The following is a 25,047-nucleotide window of genomic DNA, read 5'->3' as shown; positions in this document are numbered from 1 at the left end:
TATGTAACTGAGGAACATTCCTAAACCCCGGTGAACCACTTTCTGAGAGAAACACAGAAGAAAAAGTACACAAAGATATGTTTATACTTTAAACAAGAAGTTATTCAGACCGTTTATTTTCTTCAGTAAGCCCGAAGCGATAACAGCAGATTTCTTTGTACTGAAAGCCAAGCAGACGACTTTATTTGAATTTCATATTTGCAGCTAAACTGATGCAGCTAATGCACATTCAACTACACAAACTTTATTAATCATTCCAACAGAAAAGCCAAGGCCAGCAGCTCCGACTTGGGTTATCTTGTCCTCTCCCTGGACTCTAAGAAGCACCAGCTTGTCAATAAATTTTTTGTCCACTTCCTTCCCTTTGTACATCCATGGCCTAATAAGGAAGTGTCTGAATTCTAAGGGTTATTTTAAGTTTGTCTGATAATGCTCACTCCAACTTTGTCCCGCTTTACACATTTTAGGCAGCGAGGAACGCTTAAAGAATGACAATTGGATCAGATAACAGAGAGCGATCTCCACCTTAAAGGTTCTATTGACAAGAACTAATGACCATTGTTTCAGTAAACAGCTTCTGCCTCCATAAGCCCTCACAAGAAGCTGCACAAAAATATGAGCTTTTTTTTTTTTTTTTTTTGAAAGACAGAGCGGAAAAAATACAGCTTCATTGTATTTTGGACTCTTCTTTGGTCTCTAATCTCTCTTTTTGATAGGGTGAGATGTGACTTCCTCTCCATAGCTGTCCCATTGTTTTCTCAATTTTGAGTGGAATGAAGCTATGCTTCTATGCAGAAGGTCAAACCACATTGTTATGAAGCAGAAACAAATATAAACTAAAGGTAAAAGCTTGAGCTGGACGGGGTATTCCAGTTCCTGTCCATACTATGCTGATTTACACCTGAAAGGAAAATTTTTCACTTTACCACCGTTGGCTCTTTGTCGTGGTACTTCCTCTTAATCAAAGTCTCTTGTGTTTATTTATCAGTTTTGAAAACTGCACGCTAAAGGACTCCTTGATTATTTAGACAAGACTCAGGAGAATTTCCTGGGCCAACAGAGTGAAATCTCTGATGCAAGGATCCAAGCAGGCAGCTTGCTTAATACTTGACCCATGACCTCTCCTGGGTAATAATACTTCCATATCTATCCTCACACACGTAGAAGCACAGAACAATCACACACTCAGATGCCTGGAGAGGTTTCTGAAAGCTACGGGAAACACTGTCTAATAAACAAGTTTCTATTTCTAGCAGCTATTCTGTTTTTTCAAGACAGTCACATGCGTATCTTACAAAATAACATAAGTTTGATCAAGTTAATAAACACTTTTTAAAGGTTTCTATTAGTATTTTCTCTTTTCTTTTTTAAAAGAAGTGTAGGAAATCCTTTTTTTTCCATCCACACAATCTGTGGCTAATGTTTCACCTAGAGAGACAAAAGCTAAACATGTAAGTTAAGTTTCTGTAAGTTTTCTCAATTTTGAACACTATCCTCCCCTCCCACTCTCAGCTGTTCCTCCCTTTGGTCATACTCACTTCACACAATTCAGAAAATTTGCCATAAAGCCAAGCAACTGCAAGCTGAGAACTGTTTGCAAAAATAAAAGGCTCTCAGAATAGATAAATAAAATCTCTGTTATCCAGCTGCCCTCCCTAAATCATTCCCAACCCTTTCAACAAGTGGTCACAAGCCGGGGCAAAGCAGACTCTTCCAATAGCACGAGGCAACCACAAAAGAGGATTCTTTTGGATTCCAAAACTGATTGCTCAAGTTTTACAAGTGAAAACTGGGCTGAATCTGGATCTTTGAACATAATTACAGTATGTCTTTGTATCATCCTTCCTGTTGGTGAAGCTGACTGCCCTGGATGCATTCCTGAGAATAAAAAAACATCCTTAAAGAGGGGGAAAGGGTGGTTTGTCATGCTTATTTTCAGTCAGTGTTTCAGGACAGCAGCTTTCTAGAGGGTGGACAAAGTAACATAAGTGAACAAAGCACACATAAGTAACAATTCAGACGTCTCACTAGTTCACACATATTTTCTTCAACGAAAAATCATATGCAAACTGGGGTTTTAGTTACATACCATGTCATCATTTAAAATCAAACTAATTTTAGAACTACTAAGCCCACCAAAGGGACAATTTTAACCAAGATGAAGGCTTTTCTTTAGATTTCTGCTCAGGATGTCCACAAAGGCATCCCTGAATCGTAAACACTCCCAAATTAAGCTACTTTCACATTGTCCTCTGCAACGTGCATTCAAGAGGCCAATTTCAATAAAAAGTCTATGTAAACCCACGTAAATACACTCCCTACCCCTCTGGCTCCTCCCTGTCGCTCCAGTTGTAGGGGCATTTGGAGCTTTAGTGGTGTCCACATTTGTTTTTTTGGGAGTACTTAGGGCTGGGTATCCCTCCACTGGTAGGGTGATCTGGTCGCACTTTGACGCGGAGGAGAAACGCATTTCTTCAACTGGGTGTGCTCTGAAGCACAGAAGATTACATTTAAATTTAAGTATTGACTACTTGTTTTTGCATGACTTTTTGAAGTATTAAAACCAATGTTGTTATATATTTTCTCAGTGCTGACAGGTACGCACTAACATAAATGACCGGCAACTATTCATGATGTCCTGGAGTAGTAGTAACTTCTGGATTTGAAGACACTATTTTTTCCACATCTCTCCGCTTGGAGGGCTAAATGGGGAGAGGCCCTCCAAGCTGGGCAGGGGTAGGGAATGAATTCGGATTCAGCCAAAATCTTTCATATATATCGGAACAGAGCTGTGAAAGAATTTCTGGAGCAAGTTTCGCCAGAATTGCACTGCTTCAACATTTCGCACCAAACTGTTGTTGACGGACATGTGCTAGTATTTGGGTAGTGACAGTCCAGTGTGAACACAGCATTAGATCTCTCTAGCTACACGAGAGAAAGATTCAATAACCAACACAAAAGAAAACCCTACATCTGCTTCAAGAAACCCACATAGTTCAAATTAGATGATTAGTTAATTACAGCTTTTTCACAGATTTTTTTTACACATACATTTGGAGAAAATAAAGGCAACAGTCTTCAAAAAAACGTGTTTAGTTTTTAACCCTTGTGCTATCTTAGATGACCCCACACTTACATTGATGTGTTCTCCATGACAAAGGTGGATGAAGGTGGAAAGATTTCATGAAATCCATATACACAAGTGAAGATCACAAAGCATTGAAGAAAAAAGGTTCAGAGCACTGTCTAGTGGGTCTAGATGACCCAACTCCCAATGTTAAAGTGCCTAGGATAGCACAAGGGTTAAAACTCAACGTAAAACCACAACGTAAAAAACATTTTATTCTGTTAAAGTGTTTGTGAGCAGGTCAACAATAAACACAGAGGCACTTAAAAAGTTTCGGGCTAACAGCGCAGTGGTCGGACTCACCAAGACAATAAATCCACAGCCAGCACAGGGATGGCCTCTAAAATCCCTACAATCAGGCTGCAGATAAATGCTACTTTGTGCTGACTGCATTGTCTCCTGCCTCTGTTCTGTTAATCTAATGTGTGCTCCATGCTCTTGGTCACCTTGACTTTGGTTGCCATAGCGCTCAACACAAACATATCTCCACCCAGAAATACACCAAATAAGGCTTGAGGGAAAATCTCATAATCAGAAGGCACAGAGGGAGAGGCAGATATAACCTTAAATATATTGTAAACAGGTCAAAGCCATTCCTGTGTGTACATACAGAGACTGCAAGAGGTTAGCAGTGACACGTCCACGCTGTCTGGCTAATTAGCACAACAATAATTGTCCTAAGCTCAGCTATTGTTGACTCAAAGAAAACAATAATTGTAAACCCATCAACAAAAAAATAAATTGAAGTTCTTTAGAAGAGGGATGTCTCAAGCAATTCTGTTTGTAAAGAAAATGACCTTTAAGCACCTTCCTCCAACACAGAGGAATCGGGCTACAAGAAGGCGGCCGTCCTGTCTAGCTGTCGACCCCGACAGATGTGAGTTCTGAAGAGTTCAAAAGAATTCTGCATGGGGGCACCACCATTTACATAATCCTCCAGATATATCCCCCCGCAGCCTAATCAAATTATTCACAAGTCTAGCCCCTAACTATGTAGACCACACGAAACACAGCCTTTCCATTACCGGGCTCCCTGCCTTAATCATATCGAAACAACCAATGTCACTTTTCCCCTTAGAATGTACAGCAGACAAAGCAAACAAAGCACAGCTGCGTCTGACAAACAAAGATTTCAGACCAACAGCATCTTTCCCCACTTGTCCACTTTGTTTGGCATTTCATTTTGTCCTGAGATGATTCAAACTTTTGAAGAACAGGCCACACTTGGAGAACAGAGAATTCTATCGCTGTTAAAGCACCAACTATAAAGACAATGGGACTTCAAAGTAGTATTGCAAGGACCTTTAAATGACCACTCTAAGTGACATAAGGGATTTTGATAATCACAGGGTTGGGTTCCTCAAGGCCTAATCCGAAAAGAGGATGACAACAAAACTGCTGATTCAAATGTGGAGAACGCTTTATGCAGCAAGAGAATTTTGAAGCTTGAGAATTAATCAAATTTTTTGGGGGGTTTGGTCACAAAAAAGGTCTGTTGCCACACAACACACTTTGTGTGCTAGAAATTTGAAATGAAAAGTTTACTTTGATAGTAGCATTGTCGCCAGATTTGGCTTCTGAATTAAACACTGATAAATGGAAAAAAAATGTTAGTTATTGTAATCATCCTAAATAATAAAAAAGGTATGCATCATGAAAAATCTTTTGTTTTTGTGCCACCATGTTTTATGAAAACTGATTATAGATTGTAGAAAGAAAAGTTGAAAAACTCAAAACCACAAAAAATACCCCAATCATTCACACAATTTAAGCTATTAAAGGAATATTTGTATAGATTTTAAACACCCACCTTAATGTAAATTGTGTTTTTGGTGTTTTTAACATGGTCTTGTAGAGTATTGTTATAATGCAGGAAATGTGTTCAAAACTACATTTCTGAGTATTTCCTCATTCAAATTGTTGTGAATTAGGAGCAGACAATTAAATGCCATTAGAAAGACGCTTGCAGCTGTGAAAAAGAAGCTCCAATCTGCGGGCCACAAACTCCCTGCCCCGCATAATGCCCATGTATCCATTTGCAGACAACTAGATCCATGAATGTCTTTGTTTTCCCGGCATCTGGCTCAAAAATGTACATCTGGATAGCTCCAAATTTGGTCGCCATTTTTACTGCACTGGTAATGTTAGCTTGGGGGTATGAGGGGCTGTAAGCTAGCAAGAGAGAGCTTAAACAAAGGGATGACGGGAAATGGGGGAAGGCTTACTCTGAGCCAACATTCCCATCCACAACTTAGAGGCGAATTTATGTCCTAGAAAACCACACAGTTTTTGTTTGTTTTTTTAAATTTGGGACAAAAACAGCATAATCATATTTTAAGACCACTGGGAACGCTTTTGCAATAGATCAAATGATGATTTGGGTGGGACTTTAACTTCAAAGAACTTTTAACTTTACTTCTTTATTTATGTTGAGTTCTTAATCCACAACTAAACCATAAACTGCTCAGTAGTTCATTCCTAAATGTAACTGACGATTTCGATGCCAAGCCTAGCTAGAGTCACTTTCCGCTCTGCTCCAATAGTAAATCACAGTAGTCGGCCTGAACAGCTACGATGCTGGGACACGTAGGTGGTTTGCAGAGTCTGCACATCAGTCAAATGGAGCATGAGCAACGTGCTAGCCAGATGTCTCAGCTATCGTTGGTTGCAAGATAAAAAGAATACATGTGCGACGACCGTTGCTGACAAGGTTTACAATGCAACACTAAAACGGACATCTGGAGACCATTTGGATTTCAAAAAATACAAAGAAATGTTGGGTAAAAACGTGCAAATTATCGATTAGGTACAGTAAATAAAATGATATGAACTTTGACCAGGGAGTTGGAGATTAATTCAGAGATTTAAATACAGAAAGCACAAGTAAAACAATAACACATGGAAAAGAATTAGCTTTCAATTCAAAGCAGCAAACTTAGGTTATTGATTACTTGATTTACTAAAAAGTCTCCAAAATATTCATGTAGTGCTGGTTTTAGTTGGGCAATACTATGAAATTCAGTATTTATAGAAGATCACACATTTTGGTGGCATCTACTGATAATTGCTCTTTGCCACCTTTTCGAAGCCCTGACCCCTTTTCCAATCACAGTCCCATTCACCGTTTCCCACTCTTTCAAGCATTGATGGCAACAGAACTGCCATGCTTTCCTAGCCAGGCTACCAGGAGCAATGTTTGGTTCTTTTCTTGCCCAAAGAAGGAAGAGCAAAAACCAAATCTGCGATTCACCATCCAGAGGTCAATCTCTGTCTCGACACCACAAAATGATGAAAAAAAGTTTGTCTTCCAAAAGCTTTTAGCTGCCTCAATAAATGTTCTTCAGACTAACACCAAAGATTTCCTTTGGTGATACTCTGGTTATCAAGCCAAAAAAAAAATAAATCTCTAAACCCTTTTAATTTAATGCAGATCTGGACTTTAAATTTGTTTTTAGTTACTCGAGTTTAGTACTTTCGTTTTTGTGTTCTGTTTTTTTGCACAGTTTTGTGTTTTGCTAGGTTACCATGACTAATGTAAACAGGATAGGTTACTAATAAGCTCAGTTGCTGCTTCCTGTTTGTTATTAACCTTTCCTTATTTCATGCAAATTTAAGATTTGTGTTGCCTTTTGTCAGATTATCTTGTTTTTCTTGTTTTTGTTTTTCTACAGGGTTTTCCTCCTTAGTTCAGGGTCAACTTTCTCAATTTTAAGTTTGACATTCTGATGTGGTTTATGCTTGTTTTTGCTTTTTTTATTGATGGTATCTGTTTGTTTGTTTGTTTGTTTGTTTGTTTTTTTCAGTTTAAAAGTTTATGTTTATGCCAAAACCTTTAGTTATTCTAAATTTTGGTTCCCAGACATCTTTTTCGTGTGTAAACCACAACCTGCTCATATGTATAAGTTAGCCCTGACATGTCTCGTAGCAAAAAAAAAAAAAAAATCAGTTCCAGTGAAGCATTTGCATTTAGAGCATTAATCAGTACCTTTATAAAACAAGAGTGATCACTACAAACTGCAACCTTCTGAATTGCGGTTAGATTGTTTTTCTTTTTATTACGGTGCAGAAAACACTATTCCAAGACAGCAAGAGAGCAGGTTTTAACCAAAACCGCCCCTGCCCAACAGCCAGAATGCTTTAAACTGCTAATATTCTGAATCACTTACCCTTCAAAGAGCCAAGCATGCCATTGAGACTTTATGTGTTTCTGATAGCTCATAGTTTTGGCTCCTTTAAAGAAAAAAAAACTGTCCCCGGAAGGCAGAATTTCAAGAAATAAGCTGTCTACTTAAGCATAATGGGAAAAAAGGCTAAGAACTGAATTTATTTTGTGAAGAACAAAATAGAAAAGCACAAATGCCAATTTTAGAGGTCAACACCACTTCAAGGAACCAGGCGTATTGACTTAAGAGCCATGTAAACAATCCCATCCAATGGTGTTTAGGTGAATGTATGTCTGCATATTTCAAAAAGCAAAATGTTCTAAAGGCCGTGTCACAAAGCTATTACGTACATTTTTCACATATGAAAATCAATCATACATGAAAATATGTGGAAAAAGTGGGCAAAGGTGTGATTTTTACGGGAAATTTTCACAGATGTATCACGAATTAACCCCATTAAAACCACGCAAGAAGTACAAAAAAACGACACAAAGAAAGTGTAAACATGAGCCGTGCGTGATTATTGTGCTGTTTATATGCAATTCATTAGTCAGTAATGCATCATTTACGTACTTTTAACGTTGTATGTGTGCCCTAAACACAATATGAAAGTTGTCCATTGATGGTACATGCGTCAAACGAATGTTAGACATCCGTGGAATGGTCTTGGAAAGCCACAAAATTTGCATAGGCATCTCACAAAAATCACACACAAGTGCAACTACAAGATTTGCGTCTAAACAACGTATATATACAAAATACACATTAACTGCATTATTCTCAACCAACCAAAAAGTTTCAACAACACAAAATCAAAGTCTCGTCAGCTGAAACCTTGACAGACATCTGCATACATCGACACATGATGAATCCTTGAAACATGCATAATGTATATCACGATTGTAACTTGAAATTCCTACGTGGAAAATGCATATGTAGTGTTTTGTGTGACATGGCCTTAAGTAAGAAACACTTCATGGATACGTTTTGTAAAAGGCAAATGCATTTAGAAGTCTCATAAGGTAAAAAGAGAGACAAAGTTATAGAAATGAGACATGGTTAGGTGAAAAACTGCCAACATGTACTACACTACAAAAAAGAATGCTTCATTATTTGTATCTAACTTCCCTTGTTGCTTGTGTCTTTGTTCTAAGTCTAAGTCTAAGAAAACATCTTCCTGTTTGTTAATCAGCCCGTTGTTGCTTTGTGCTCAATATATGTTGCCGGAGGCTAAAGGGTTAATGGATCAGCAAAAGTTAACATCCCATATGCGGTCAATTTTCAGTGACTTTTGTTCCCACATTGAAATAAACTATTTTATGCCTCCAAATATGCAGATCATTTTGCTTAATGAAAGATGCTTGACGTCTCAGATCCAATTAATATGCAAATGCAAGAGAGGATTTATTTGTGACATTCTGTATGGGTGAGAGAAAACAAAAAGGCTTCTTAACAGTTACACTAATTGCTGTGACTGATTGTCACATATCATCATTCACTCTGAATCTCCTAAATACCAAAATTCAGATAATAATAAAAAAAATTCTGCCCATGTTTGTTAATATTGATTTTTTTTTCATTGGTTTGTTGTTGGTTACAGTGTATTTTATCTTGTATGGGCATGATTGGAGCATATGCTCAACCAGCAGCCTCTCAGATGTATAATTACATTGAAAATAAGAAATATAGGTGCTTTGAGCACATTTAGGAGAAGAAATGTATATTTTGAGGTGTACTTTTTTGTTTTTACAATACATTAGATTTAAAAAAAAAGTGAAAAGGCTAAAGAAACATACAATTCCTTATGCTAATTATCCACTACAAAACAGCACTGTGAACACACACACACAGGACTGTGACACACAACTGTTACGTTTTTTATACATCTGATATCTAGCTACTCAAAAAGCTAAAGTAACGTGATTTCCATTTGATGTGAAAAAACCTTCAATCAGTGATGTATTTATTACTGTACAATAAAATCAATACTGCAACTCAACTATTAAAATCCTTTAATGGATAGAGCAATATACTTAGCAGTTTGCATCATCCTCTAGCTTTAAAACCAAAGGCACTATACAGAATAGATGGTAAACAGTAAAGTCTGACAGACCTCTACCATGACACACAGCTTAACCATACAGTTTTGTTTCAAGCTGACACGATTTAGATTAGTGACTAATGATTCAACAGGCACATTAAAAATCAAACATTATCCCAATATCCCATATTGCAATTTTATATGTTGTTTTTTTTTTTGTAAATAAACAACCAAGGAAATCAAGTCAGATTTGACCCTCCATTCTAAAATAAAGTGCATGCCCTATGCGTTAACTGCCAGAACACCTTTAGCATCTTATAAAGCACTGAGAGAAGCATTGATTTAGTGCACTCCAATTGAGAGGCACTTCCGGGGCTGTAAAACAACAATAAGATACTTAAAATAAGAAGCTATACATCCTTCAGTAACAAAGGAAAACTGAAAGCATTATTGTTTATAATACACATATCTTTTATTTCATTTTAGCATCTTCATACTTACCTAAAAGTTGTTTGAACTTAAGTTCAAAGGACATTATTGACGTGGTTTAAAAAAAAAAAAGAAAAATGAAAAGAAAAGAATAGTATGAATGCATCCATTTTTAGAATGCACGGAATCTCTATCAGGGTCACTCCTGGAGACCACCCAGCTATTGTTGGGCAAAGGTGGCGACACGCCCATAGACTGCAGAATCACTGGACAGCTCAACCCCTCCCCGCTCATGTTCCAGATAGGAAGTACTCACTGGTTCCAAGAAGTCAAAATCCCATAGACGTCTATTGAGAAATAGACAGTTATTACCCGGTCATTCTATTTATCAGAATAACCATTCTTTCTCTGATACCTTCTTCTTAACATCTTCTTTCTAATCATATTTTTTAAGACATTTTTTCTTTATCCTGAGTTATTCAAGTTATACACTGATCAATCCCATGCCTCAGTAAAACCATGTGGTGCCTACTGGATCCCCCTTGAGCATTTGATTGACAGCTTCACCAGAGCCAGCTTTCAGTGGAAGGGGTCAACTTCGAACAAGTACACATATGCATACAGGGTGACCAGTCGGATATTTTTTTAGACTGTTGGAGGAATAAGGAGTGTCTGAAAAAAAGCCCTGTTTTCATGGAGAGAACATGCAAACTCCACAAAGAAATGACCCAGCGTGGATTTCAACCAGGGCCTTCTTTCTGTAAGGTGAGAGCGCTAACCACTGTGTCACCGTGCACACATTTTCTCCAAAAAATCATGATGTTTCCAACCCTGATCAAAGAGATTATCAAAGAGCCCAAAGAGGATCTTGTTCCTTAAATAGAGGATGTCGAAGATGTCGAGGTTCTCTTCATCACTTTCCTTCTCTTCATTGCTCTCCATCCCTCTACTGTTGACCCCACATAATTCACCTCTGCTCTCTGTAACCTCATCATTCCACTTGAGTCTCTCTCATTTGGACTCAGAAACTCTGTTTTGCTGCAGCTAACCTTCATTCTTCTCCTTTCCAAAACAAACTTCCACCTCTCTAGATGTTCATCCACCTGCTCCTACTCCAAATGACAGTGTCATCTGCAAACATCATAATCCACATAGATTCCCGTCTAACCTCATCTGTCAGTCTCTCCATCACCATAGCAAGCAAGAAGGGGTTCAAAGCTGATCCTTGGTGCACTCCCAACTCCACCTTGAACTCCTCTATCACACTTACAGCATATCTCACTACTGTCTTACAGCTTTCATAATGTATGTGTCCTGAACAACTCCAACATACATTAAAAACTGATGAAAGACTAATATGGTATACTATATGAGACAACCAGGTACTCAGTCTGTATTCAGCTTTCTAACAATGAGTTAAAGATCTAAATCTTTGAAAATGTGGGGTTTTGACGTAAACATGACTAACATTTAACCCCCTTGAACTGCTATGATTTGCAATAATTTGGTAACAGTATTTCGGTGCTTCATTGTTTTTCAAACTTGTATGAGAAAATGATCCTCTCGTGTCAACAATTTGGAGTTTGTACTACCCAAAGTACACATGAAACACCAGACAGGCCAAACACATTCAGACTGGATCTTTAATAAGACGGCAAAGTCTGGAACAAATGTATTTCTCGTGTCTGAATCAGTCAGTGTTTGTGTGTGTACTTGATGTATGTTTGCATGCCAACCCAGCCTCAGATTGCTGTTTGAGGATGTAATTGCTCTGCTCCTCTCCTCCTCGGAGTGGCCCAGCATGGATCTGCGCGGGCTGTTTAGCAGTCAATGGCCGGTACAGATTGTAAACAGATCTCCCATGAATTGCGGGTTTAGCGGTTTTGTAAGTCTCTAAACAAGGTTGTGCCGATAACGCCATTCTCCCACTGACAAAATCAGCCACTTTGCTGCAAGGGTGTGATTTGAGAGGTGCCAGTCAATGTGATTGACACTATTAATCCCCCACAGGAGCAAAGAGGAGGAGAAAACAAACCATGCCCTTATAACAAACATGCTCCTGTTTAAATCCTACTTTAGGTAAATATTTCACCTGTCTACACGCTGAAGAGTAAGATAGTGAAACTTGTTTCTAGCTAGTTGTTTTACAAACTGTTGCAAAAAGTTAGAGGTAGTTAATCATTTCATTTAACTTTATGAATGTAAAAAACAAAAGAAAAAATGACAGTCTCGAAAAACGTTGAAAGATATTACATCAAATCTAAATTTCAGAAGAACAAGTTACTGTAAATATAAAAAAATAAAATACTATATTTGACATTGCTTGTATATTTAGAAAAGTCGATTGTGGAATTGCAAGCAATTGAACTTGAAAATCAAAATCAAAATCAAAATCAAAATACCAAAATAAAAATACTAAACGTTAAGTTTCCATTCATCCAATTTCTAAACCATGCTTAATCCCCTCAGGTTCATGGGGATGCTGGAGCCTATCACAACAACTGTTGGGCGAAGGCAAGGTACCCTGTGGACAGGTCCGTTGCAGGGCCCCACAATTACAAACACTCACATGCACACCTCAAGTATCAAAGTACTTTAATGTTTTAGTAGTAATGGAATGATCTACACTAGTGCAAATGTGCAAATAATCAACAACAATGCAAATAGGCATGTAGTTGATAGGACATAATAATTTGTCAAAAGTCATATTTTTATTATTACAAATTGTTACCAGGCACCAACTACACCAGATTTACATACTAACAGACTGAAAACATGACATCACGGCCTTTGCATGGCTTAAAACAAAGCAACTTGCATTGTATTTTAATTTCATGGGGGACACTGCAGGGGCTGTGATAAGGCTCTTGACCTAACCAAGACAAACACTGCACATTTGTGCAAATTCTACACTGCATTTTGTAAAGCTTTCTTTTCCAACAATCAGTTTTAACCAGATAGAGATACAAAATTGGATATTTATGACAGAAAATCAGAATGACACACTGAAAATCTTAGTCATTTGATAGTAGTGACTTTGTTCATTTCTGGATTGTTTCCCAATTCAGAATTGATTCATCAAATTAATCCAGTAGGTTTATGACAATGTCTGTCGCCTTTGGTGTAGCTCAGCTTGCCTACAGTCAGTCACACCAGACACTAAATACATAGCTTGTTCATTAAAATTCTTTTTTCACATTTTCACTTTACACACTGAAAAGCAAAATCATAGGTTCTTCTGACATGTCTTGGGTAAAGTTTACCTACATTGCAGTTGAACATCGAAGGATTTTGACCCACTCTTATTGCTGTTTTCTTATTTTATTTACAGATTTAGAAAAATGTATACCTACCGCAGCTTTTTTTTAATCTGACGTCTAAACCTTTGTGCCAATTTTTAGACATTTTGTTTAAGTTAAGTGTATTTATTTCAAACATATAAATACAATGATAGATAAATTAGTGCCCTCACTGCTACCAATAATCACTAATTCAGTCATTTAATCATTTTCATTTAAGGGAAGAAAAGCAACAAAAAAAGATTAGACAGAACTTTAAAGTTAAGCTGTAGCTTATCAAAGCCCCCTCTTTAAGACCCATTCAACAGAAAATATAAAAGTATACAAAAGCACCATCATTTTGTGATCTAAATCAAAAATTCTACTTTTTAGCACTACATGTGTTGTTATTTATTTCATAGTGTTTTTACAGAGAGTTGTTTTTCCAAAATTCATTGTAATCCTACGGTGGACCAAATAAACAAACCTGCTTAAAACCAAAGACTTTCATCTGCAAATTCAAGTGCAGTCCAATTTCTTCACAAATTGGGTTAAACCTTGATTTTTGCGTGATGTTTTTTTCTTTCTTTTTTTAATAATAAGCAAGTAACAATAAAGAAAAAAATTTCAGTTGGCTCTCACTAAGCCAGGTGTAATGTAATAAAACAATAAATTATAAATCTTTAAATTTAGCGCAATTTTTTGACACTTTAAAAGTATTGCATACTCGTATGCAATAAGGATGAAACAAAGAATCAGAACAGTGCTGATAGACTTTCAAGCATATCAAGAAGTAGAAGTGAGCGACAGAAAGTAAGGAGTGAAAGCCCCCCATAGTTCAAGTACAAATAAATAAATAAATAAAAATACTCATAAAAGTGTAAATTGCTAAAGAAAAGTTGGAAAATGCCCCATGGTGAAATTCATTATTTTTCCCGGCAACACTTCTCCCAAACAAGCAGCTGTTAACTGGGACTTGTTCTAGGTGGTTTGGTTCACTCCAATCCACTCTCAAGAGTGCAGTGTGAAACCAGAAGTTTTTGAAATTCCTCAGTCTGCAAAATAATCCTAGTGTTTGCCTTTCCCAAAATTTAAAGCTAGATACTGGAACAAATTGAAGACTTCAAGCATTTTCAACAGAATGAAATTAAAACGTAAGATGTAAAATCACAAAACACCATTACAGTAAGTTCCTTTAAACAAAACAACTGATTTAATAGTTTTGTCATGTACACTTTACAAATCATCCATGATAGTTAGTTTATATTAAACATTATAATAAAGCAATTTCCACAATCAGCAGCTACACAGCCGTCGAAGAGCCATGTGCTTTGTGATTTCTCTTTTTTCCCCCAACAAATTATGCAGAAATGGCCCATTATGGTGAGGAACAAAGAGGTTAGGCCCCATGTTACTGCAAACCCCTCACTAAAGAAGTAGTGACTGGGCTAGCCGCTCTCCCAAGGCCTACTCCTTGATTAAATGCATAATCCACTACTCCCCATCCCCAATGATTTAGTGTGCCTTTAAATCAGCTTGCGCACACATAAAAACCTCAAATAAAAATCACCAAGAAAAACCATTGCACTCTAACTGTTCTATTAAAATGATACCCGGCCCAGCCTTTCTTCTCTGCAATAGCGTTTATTCCACATGAATGCATATCTTCATTTTTTTCATAGGTATGCATATAAAATATTTAAAGTTTAAAATGTCACAGCTGAAACATCAAATGAAGGAGTCTCTCATTAATCAGCTAGGATTGAGGTTCTCTTTTAAGGTTATAACCCTTTGAAAGAGCAAAAATTACATTTTTGACCTTGAAGATGAGACAAACTCATAAACGTAAAATAATTTGCAGTTTAAAGGGGAAAGCGATATCAGTTACCTCAGCTAGCAGTTCACTGGGTTGTCGCGGGGAGACCAAACAAGTCTCATTTTCATATTTACATCCAAGCTGTTGAGATTAATTTAAAATCACATCAAGAAAAGAAACAAAACTCAGAGAAAACATCAAAAGGGCCAACTGTCAAAGTTTCAAATCCATAGGGACCTAACTATCTCCACCGTGTGAGACACTGCACTTTTTTCTTGTACTTTTATTAAATGGTGCATGACATTTTCATTACTCAAGGAAATTAAATTGACTAATTTCTTACAAGCCCTGTAAGTCTGTTATTTTAAGGAGGTGCACAGAAGAGAACAATTGTTTCAACTCCTACACAACAGAAATGCAAACGTAGAAGTGGTCTCAGAAGACGAGTTTTCCCTTTTCATGTCCTAAAAAGAAATGTTCTTTTTAATGAGGAAATCCAGGGTTTTGAGCTCTTTATTAAAATGAGCTTTTGATCTTTTCCCGAACTAGTGAATTCCAGCTCACTCACCTAAAATGAACAAATAATTCTCCTTTTAATATATGAAACGTACAGAAATTCATTTCAACAACTTAATAAACATAGATGATGGTTTTTGAGAGAATTGTAGAGGAAAACTCTTTAAAAAGGACTTTGTGTCCACATCCCAGCAGCTCAATCATTCAGAGCTGTAAGGTTTCAAAGTCCATTGAAAAGATTCTCGTCTTCACTAAACAAACTAAATTTTGAATATGTCCATGGGTGAATCTGGCTGATGAAAACGTGAAGTCAGTCAGGACCCCTCCTCTGGAGATGAAAAGGCTGATTATCTTCACCTCTCAGGGGTGTAAGCCTCATGGTTGACAACATCACTGGAAAATAGACTACTGAGCTCCTTTGGGTCCTATAACAGCTTATATTTAACATGGAGGGGAAAATCTGCACTGCATAAGAGTTAACACCACAACAACTATTTTCTTTAATGCTTTTAATATGTTTAAAAAGAATTTTGGAAAATGTAAAAAAATAAAAATAATTTTACAAAAGGGGGTGCTGGGGAAAAAATATTAAAATATTTGGTGTGATACATGATAATAATAATAATAATAATAATAATAATAATAATAATAATAATAATAATACATTTTATTTAGAATGCGCTTTACATTTTAGGTAAAATCTCAAAGCGCTAGAATGTACTCAAAATCTTTAACATGTTTCCTTACTTACAGTAAAAATAGAATAATTCATTATGGACCTGGGAATTTTTCCTAAATTTATGCGGATGTGATGTATTTGCTCTACTATCTCAAAAAAAAAAAGAAAACTGCTCAGCTGGAGATTACAAATAAACCATAAAAAGATGTAAAGTAAATTAGTAATTATATTTTATTTCCCTAGCTTAGTTTCAGTGAAACATTTTGAGTGCTGTTGTGAAAAAAAAGGCAATTCAAAAATTATAAGCCACAAATGATCTGATGAATAAGCTGAAAGCCTCAATGTGACCTCTGTGTTCGTCAGCAGCAGCCGCAATTTAGTGGCTGCATGAACTCTCTTGTTAAAGGTTGTGAAATGAACTTAAAATTACTTACACTATAGTTAATATGCTCAGCTTTTTTGTTGTGGCTGTAAATTAATGTTAAACCTCAGCCATTTTAGAAATTCTAAAATATAGAAGAGGGGAAAAAAAGTCAAAAGAATGGCAGGAGTGAAGATTTCTCAACACTTTTGGTTTGGCAAACGTTTGTCCTAAATGACAAGAGAAAAAGGTTTAATAAGAAACATGTGTTATTCTGCTACAGAAAACCTTCATGGGATGTACAGCATCTCAAAGAAACTAAGACAAAAAAAAAGATTACGTGAGAGTTTGAATGAATGAGGATTTTTCTCATTGAAAATGAGACCAAATGTATTTGGAAAAGGAGGTAATAAAACATTTTTCTACTGTTTTCTATTGCAGTATATTACATGTTCGGTTGGATCTACGGTGGCCCTGAAGTGCAGAACACACCAAAAAAATCACCTGACGCAAATTCATCATGAAGATAACAACGACAATAAAATATAATGATAAAAATAATAATAATAATAATAAACTAGTTATTTTAAAAATCAAAAGAAAATTCCAGAAACCAAATTGTAATAAAACTAAGATATGTATTTTGGGACATCACTGATTGGATGATGACACTTGAGTTTGAAAAAAGGAAAGCAGAAGGAGGTATAACCTAAATTGTTGTTAAGAGCTGACAGAGCAATCTCCAAACCTTAGCAATGCCGAAAGAAATATCGTCCGTCAGAAGATCTTCCCATGCCAAATGACTTCCACTGGAAAAGATGAACAAACGTCATCATCCAATCAGTCCCGTTCAAGACGTTTGATTCTAAAAACCTTTCCTTTTTATTGTGTTTCCTTCTTTAGGAATTGGGTTTTGTTTATAGTTTTATGGTATAATGTTTCGGTTTATGGTTTTTTGCTTGTATTTCTAATGTTTTATTATTTTTTTCTTTAAAATGTTTCAATAGTTCAAATATATTCAGTGCACCTAATATTAATAGTAAAGTATAAGTTAGCCAATAACACAGTTTTAGGTGCAAAATGTAAAGTTATGGAAGTTATACTGTAGATCATTTTTCTTGTTTTAAGGGTGTATTCAGACTGGCAAAAAACTGTTTGGTCCGGACCAAGTCTGCTTAATTACCTTGGATTTGGTCTGTATTCAGACTGCCGTCAAGGGGACTTTCCTGTTCCGGACAAAAGCTTGTAAACAAAACAATGTGACTAAAGATCTCTTCAATCATTGGCCAGGAATTACGAGGGCGGGTCACAGCAACTAGGGGCAGAAATTATGGAATTCCTGCGCTTTGCAGTCCTTGTCGGGATAGTTCAAACTTTAGATTTCGCTGACCAACTTCGAACGCCCCTATCAACGTCAGGCCCAGTTCCTTTTACCTTGGTTCCGGCTGGGGAATGCTGCAAAGCGGTTGTCAAGGAGACGTCGGTTATGAAGCCAAACTGGTAAGTGTTTATGACATATAGATTGTCAGGAAAACAGTGTGAGTAGCAATGTGTCTCATGTTAAAAATTATTTTAATGAGCCTGCATTAATCCAATCACACGTCAATGAGTTGCTGTGTCTCATCATGGTGGGGTTATGGCATTGTTTTAGGAAAAATCTGTTAAGGAAACTACTAGGTAGCTTTTAAGATGGCGTAACCAGACACGGAAAAGCATGTAAGAATTGTTTTCTGCTGTATTAAAATAAATGTTCAAAAAAATAAACAGTTGGACCCTTTTTTTCTGTTTGATAACAGGACAATGTTTGCTTTCTGTTTGTCCACGGCTCATCCTTGGCTTCTTTCTTACTCTATTTACATCACGTGACGACCTGCTACGGTGGCCGTTTTGGTTCAGTTGTTCTGCTCCAAGAACAGATTGTATTCAGACAGGCATCTCAGAGCGAACCGAACTTCAGTCCAAATGGAAACAAAAAGAGACCACCTCAAAAGATGAGTCAGAAAGTGTTTCTGGTCCCGGACCAGGATCTGCTTGGGTGTATTCAGATTGAATTCTGAATACTGAATTGATGTGAACTCTTAAGTAGCCGCCAACTCTGATGTTTGTATGAATCATTGCTGGGGCTTTACTAATGTGTTGTTGAACTATTGTAAAGGTTTCTTCAGCTATTTTTTCATGACTAACATGTTCACATATTCATTACCATGCAGTTTTCACCAAATAGTGTGAATCACCTTAATAACTGAGCTCCAAGCAAGTTGTTAGCCTTTAATGTAACTGACTGTAAAAACTCTAAAAGACTGTTTGAGTTTGAACTCTTTTAAGGCTAGTAATCTCCAAATCTTTTCCACATAAACAAGGCATCAGGTAGAAACTAAAAAGCATTATCTTTTTAGGCTTTTGGCTTGTTGAACCCTTTGTATGGACTCTGTTCTAGGGCATATGTCTGTTCTGTAATCACAACAACAATCTTTTACAGATTGCCCATAATTAGAAAAGCTCCTCTCCAAACCAGCTCCATGTTAAGAGCATGATTGCAGCCAAATTGAGCAGTAATTTGTATGATGTGGGTGCTGTGTGTGAGGGGAAAGTCTGATGGTTGAATGCCACTTTTATCAGTCCTGGTTAGCCAGCCCCACTTAAACGGAGCATGTGCACTTTCAGCTCAGAATGTGGAAAAGGCTTCTCCATTGCATATTGGCAACAAAAAAACAAAAAAACATTAATTATGTTTAAAAAAATAAATAAATAAAATCGGGAAAAAATAGAAAAGCAGGTTTTCTCATAATAACCACAAAAGTCCTATTATGGATGCTAATAGAATCACTTGCCCTAAAGACTTCAACATCATCTGGCTTTCAGTGTGTAAAGAACAGATGCAGTCATCATTATTCCAGCAAGCTTATCAAGGCAATGCAACTGAGAGGCCGGTGCTGCTACAATGCCGCCAATCCAGTTTAATGGATATCTTCATGACCCAGGGTGAAAGCTTTCCAGCTTTATCGTGCACTTTGAGACAGACCAGTCAGAAAACAAAACCTCAGTTCTGCTTTGAGCGTTTTTCTTTGCTCTTTTTTCCCCTGACATTGCAGTGCAAGTTTTTTCCAGGTAATCGTGTGGCTAAACTGGAAATTTTCCCTTGAAAGGTAAACTGTAGGTTGATGTATTTTACTAACGTTCTGTAAACAGTGAGCTGTTGTTTTCCAGGTAAGGTATTTTCCAGGTAATAATAAGTTGCTGTTTTAGAATTGTTTTGAATCTAAAACAAATAGAAAAAAAGACTATTTCTAATATTTATCTTGTGCTACAGTGTAAATTGTGTTTATTACAACTTGAATCCATTTTTGTTTTTTAAAAGGTTAGAACAGCTGTTTTTAATCAATCAACCAATCAAACATGGTGTTTAATAAGTGCTTGTCATACGTTGCGCAGCTCGAAGCACTTTACAATAAAAACAAAAACAGACAGAAATTAAAACTAGAAGGAGCTGCATTTCCAGAAGAAAATGCAGGGTTGAATGCTGTACTGCTGAATAAAAGCTGAATTTGCTGAAGAAATGGCTGAACTTTGCTTGAAAATCTTGAAAAACTAAAGGATCAAAAGTCATAGAAAGAATAAGCTGAAAAAGTTGAACATTGTAATAGTAGAATGGCTAAAATAGATCAAAAATGTAGAAGGAGTTAAGCATGAAAGCATTGGAATCAGCATCATCAACTGACTCAAAAAAACAAAATGTTTGAGACAATCATATTGGTAAAAGCTACATGTTATAAGTTGACAGAAAATCCACTTTTTTCAAAATGGCGGCTTTTCTATTAATTTTATCTCCATAGCAACCATTTTACGTTTGGGGCGGCATGGGATGACGAACAAATCGACATCAGTTTCAGACAAATCGGAAAAAGTAAACCTTTGGACGTCCTTAGCAACGAACTTTGTTTGCTAACCACGCCCACATTCCTTATATGTCCAGATCCAGAGAATTTCAATATGTTCAGTTCCAGCCATGGATGAAGTTTATTGCAATATTTGCTTCAGATTTTGTCAAAAAATGCCCACCAAACAGTAGGTTGTGTTGCCATCCCATAATAATTTCAAAACGTATGTTGAAGTCCAAAGCCTTGTGAGCATTTCAATGTTTGAACGGTGCCTCTAGCTGAAAGCATGTTAAAGTTATAATGCTTGAAAGCAACAAAGGTTTTCAAGGATTCTCCATGTATTTAAATGAAGCAAAAATCTTGGAAAATCCTGGAAAATCTTGGAATATCTTGAAAAGTTCAAAGATTTGAAAGACTAAAAGTCGTAGCTGAAAGGAATAAGCTGAAAGGGTGTAACATTGTAATAGTAGAAGGATTAAAATACGTGAAAGTTTGAAGAAGTTTAAAATTGCCTCACATTTTGGCACAAAATGGCCACCAAACTGTAGGTGGTGTTGCCATCCCATAATAATTTTGAACCTTATGTTGAAGTCCAAAACCTTGTGAACATTTCAATATGTGAACGGTGTCTCTAGCCAAAAGAATGTTAAAGTTACAATTGTTTAAAGAAGCAAAGGTGTGGCCAATGGAGCAAAAAGATTGGAAAATCTGGGAATATCTGGGAATATCTGGAAAAGTTCAGGGATTTGAAGGACCAAAAGTCATAGCTGAAAGGAATAAGCTGAAAGGGTTGAACATTGTAATAGTAGAATGGTAAAAATAGGTGAAAGTTTGAAGAAGTTTAAAATTGCCTCACATTTTGGCACAAAATGGCCGCCAAACTGTAGGTGGTGTTGCCATCCCATAATAATTTTGAGCCTTATGTTGAAGTCCAAAGTCTTGTGAACATTTAAATGTTTGAACGGTGTCTCTAGCCAAAAGAATGTTAAAGTTACAATTGTTTAAAGAAGCAAAGGTGTGGTCAATGGAGCAAAATAATTGGAAAATCCGGGAATATCCGGGAATATCTGGAAAAGTTCACGGATTTGAAGGACAAAATGTCATAGCTAGAATAAGATGAAAGAGCTGAACATTTTCATAGTCAAACGGTTAAAATAGGTGAAAAATTGTAGAAGGAGTTTAGCTGTGAACTTTTGCACAAAAAATTCTCCATGTATTTCAATGGAGCAAAAATTCCCGGAAAACCTGGAATATCTTAAAAAGTAAAAGGATTTGAAAAACCAAAAGTCATAGCACAAATATGCAGAAAGAGCTGAACATTTTAAAAGTTGAATGGTTACAATCGGTTAAAAATTGTAGAAGGAGTTAAGCGGCGAAAAACGGCGGAAGATAGGCGTAAAGAATAATAAATAAAGAGAAACAGGAAAACAAAGGGTTGAATGCTTTACAGCATTCAACCAATAAAACCTAACCCCCCTTTAACCCCCTCCCTCCTTTTTTTCCTTTTTCCAAAAACCCACAATTGAGGTTTTTGTTCAGCTAAAAGTTCATAAGAGATCAGCTCAAGCTCAAATACAAGGATGGTGTGAGCCACACTGTTTGACTTTTTACTTAAATTTTTTATTTATCAAATTTGTTTATATCCTGAAAAGGTGAACAGAAGTTTAAAATAGCACCCACTTCCTTGTATGCATGTGTGCAATTTCACAGAAATATGAGAGCCACAAGCCAACAAAATTTGAATAAAAAAGTGTTGAAATGTACCAGAATGTATGGGAATTGTTTTTTTCAGCTCTTGCCATTTGAGCACATTTTTACATAAGCAAATCTTCAGAGCATAGTTCCTAAAAATTATGGAGTATCCGTACAGAACTGGACGAAACCGATGCCACAGCTGCTAAACCACTAAATTGAAACAAATGGTTACATTCACGCAATCATCAGGAACTGAGCTGACCTTCACAGAAGCCATTCTTTTTGTGCCTTCATAACAGGTTGACACAAGCCCTGACCCTTTTTTTTTTTCAAATTTGATGCAAATCAAGAAGTGTCAAAGGCTGCAGCTCCAAAGAAAGCAATTCCCACCGACTCCCATGTTAAAAAAATCCAACTTTTCACCAAATCTAAGTTCATGTACCCTTTATGCTTTTTAGATGTTTGTTCCTCTGCTTTTTCAAGACAACTTTAAATAAGACTTATTTTGAAAAATCAAGCATGGTAGGTTTATTAAAACTCAAATTTGTGCATTGTCAAAGACAGCCTTTTTGTTTAGCAGGTGGATTGACCCAATATGGCTTCAGACATTACTTTTTCCAATTGCTGTTTTTGGAACAATGTTGAGAACTCCAATCAAAGTGCCCTTCAAATTAAGGCTTCATTTCTACTAAATCCAACAGGTGACACCAGAAGTGAAACAAAGTTTTATGCCTATGGGTTCAACAGAGCACTGCGACCTGTGGTGTACCCCGCCCTTGCCCAACAGTGGCCGGATTAGGCTCTGGCATCCGTGTGACCCGTAATGGATAAAAGGGGTTCTGAAAATTGCTGGATGGATGGATGGTTCAACAGAGAACTCTAAAAATGGGAGATATTTGAAGATGCAGTCTCATGGTTGTGCGGCTCTGCTACAAATCATACATACTGCGTGCTAAGAGGTGACTATTTTTATTTTTTGGCTTTTCTATTTTTATTTGGAATGAACAACAAAAACAGAGTATGAATCTTCTGCAATGATGAACTGCATATAAAGAGGTCCTTCCATGTTTGTTTAAAATGGGTAAAGAAACAGTGGTCCTCAACCCCTGCACGACCGGCCAGTACCAGTCCATGGGACAGTTGGTACCGGGCCACAGACAATGAAGAAAAAACTATAACGACCCACAGTTTTTTCCATTTTATTCATAATCTGAATCTGAAAAAGAAGCTTTATTTTATAATGGAAACCACCTGCACGCATTCTCGACTAGTCATGTCGCACAATCACGTGTCCTAAATACATCCGCTACTTTCTTTAACCCTTGTGCTATCTTAGATGACCCCACCCTTACATTGACGTGTTCTCTCTACCATGACAAAGGTGGATAAAGGTGGAAAGATTTCATGTAATCCATGGACACCAGTGAAGGTCACAAATCATTGAAGAAAAAAGGTTCAGAGCACTGTCTAGTGGGTCTAGATGACCCAACTCCCAATGTTAAAGTGCCTAGGATAGAACAAGGGTTACGAAGCTAGGCTGACCGCTACATTGAAACCTCCAAGCTAGCAGGTTAACAAAAAACATATTTGTTAAGTCTTTTTTTTTTCCGAAAAAGAGCCACCGAGGAAACAGAAGAAGAAATTTTAATTTTACACAAAATAAAATCTGCATCTAACAGAGAAAAAGCAAAAATGTTAACTCAAAATATGGATTTATTGACTGGTCTGCATAATATTTAGCAACTAGTTGTCTAATGTTACAAGGATGCTGGTACAAAGTTGCTCACACGGTGGAGTATCGTTTATAATGCTTTTTAAAAAATATCACTATTAGCGACCTTTTTTTTTGGCATTTATGTAAAAGTAGAATGAGACTGAAGTTGGCGTGCGTTTTTTTGTTTTAGCTTTCTCCTTTACAGTAATGGGTTAAGGGACAATCTATTTCACATGTTAATGGTCCGTACGTAAAATCGAGTATTCAAATACATTTTCAAAGTAGCTGCATATATTCTACAGAGGATGAAATAAAACTTCACCTTCAGAAGCTAAAAATGAAAAATCGGACACCCACTTTAGCCTCGTACAGGCTGGTGTGTGAAAATATGGCCTGACATGGCTTGAAAAGGTTTGGGGACCACTGGTCTAGAATACACAAATGAGATTTAAAATCTCAGAAAAGAAATAAAATTACAAATGTGTTATCAATGGTGTTTTTACACAGAACAATTGAGTACAAGAAATTAAAATACCAGTACTATCAGATAAAATCTGCCCTCACAAACCCATTGGTGCCAAATTTGGTAAAATTGGTTTCTTTAAATTCTTAATTGATAAATCAATTTATTTCCCTCCAGAATGTTTCTAATCCAAAGTGGGTTGAATCTGGCTCAGCAATCTTCTTGAAATCGCTTTTTCACATGCCACCAAGAGTAACTGCAATGCTTTTATCTCAATCTTACATTTTATAAACAGTACAAAACTTTTAGTGTTGAAAACAGCCCCCAGGAAGGCCTGAACATTCTTCCAAAAAGAGGTGACTTTAAATGAAAATTTCTATGATTAAAAAAAAATGACAGACATGTTTTTTTATTATTTGCGTGTCTGCTCAGCAAATCAGCAAACTTCTAAAGACGGGACGTAACTTTTGTGTTCTTAGGAGCTTCTTGCATTTAATGCACAAAGAGAAAGACAATAGAAAAACCGACCTCTCAACAATAAACGTTAAATTATTCATCTTGACTTTTGAAGTTTGAATAATAATAGCAGGGACTGTGACAAAACAGGAAGAGAAAAAGAGTTGTATCAGCACACATTACATAATTTAAATTATAAGAAAATCGCAGAGCTTCATGTGCGCATCAACTGAGCCTATACCCGGAAAACTATTGCACGGCCTGAAAACACTGTGTTGATAGCGTATGCCAGCATCAGTGTGTGAGAATGACTCCTTCATCAACCTCATTACTGCTGCCAATCCAGATTTTATAATTCCAAAATCCTGACACTTCACAAAGACTCTATAATTGCATCAGGATGCCCGTTCACACGTCAAATCTGGATTCAT

The 25,047-nt window shown here is 36.7% G+C and overlaps 1 protein-coding gene and 1 long non-coding RNA gene across 4 annotated transcripts in view; one reads left to right on the top strand and one right to left on the bottom strand.

Moving 5' to 3' along the window:
- casz1 (castor zinc finger 1) overlaps positions 1–25,047 on the bottom strand; it is a 180,634-nt gene that overhangs the window by 101,824 nt on the left and 53,763 nt on the right. The gene's annotated exons all lie outside the window — the stretch shown is intronic.
- The window catches only part of LOC110015344 (uncharacterized), a 36,964-nt gene continuing 28,627 nt past the window's right edge, over positions 16,711–25,047 (top strand). Inside the window, exon 1 of the long non-coding RNA XR_002873519.2 lies at positions 16,711–17,910. This is a non-coding gene — a long non-coding RNA (uncharacterized LOC110015344). The remainder of the gene's footprint in view (positions 17,911–25,047) is intronic.

The sequence above is a fragment of the Oryzias latipes genome, chromosome 7, assembly GCF_053564925.1.
Source record: "Oryzias latipes strain Hd-rR chromosome 7, Olatipes_Hd-rR_3.1".
Lineage (NCBI taxonomy): Eukaryota > Metazoa > Chordata > Actinopteri > Beloniformes > Adrianichthyidae > Oryzias > Oryzias latipes.
This window is presented reverse-complemented; position numbering and strand designations above follow the sequence as displayed.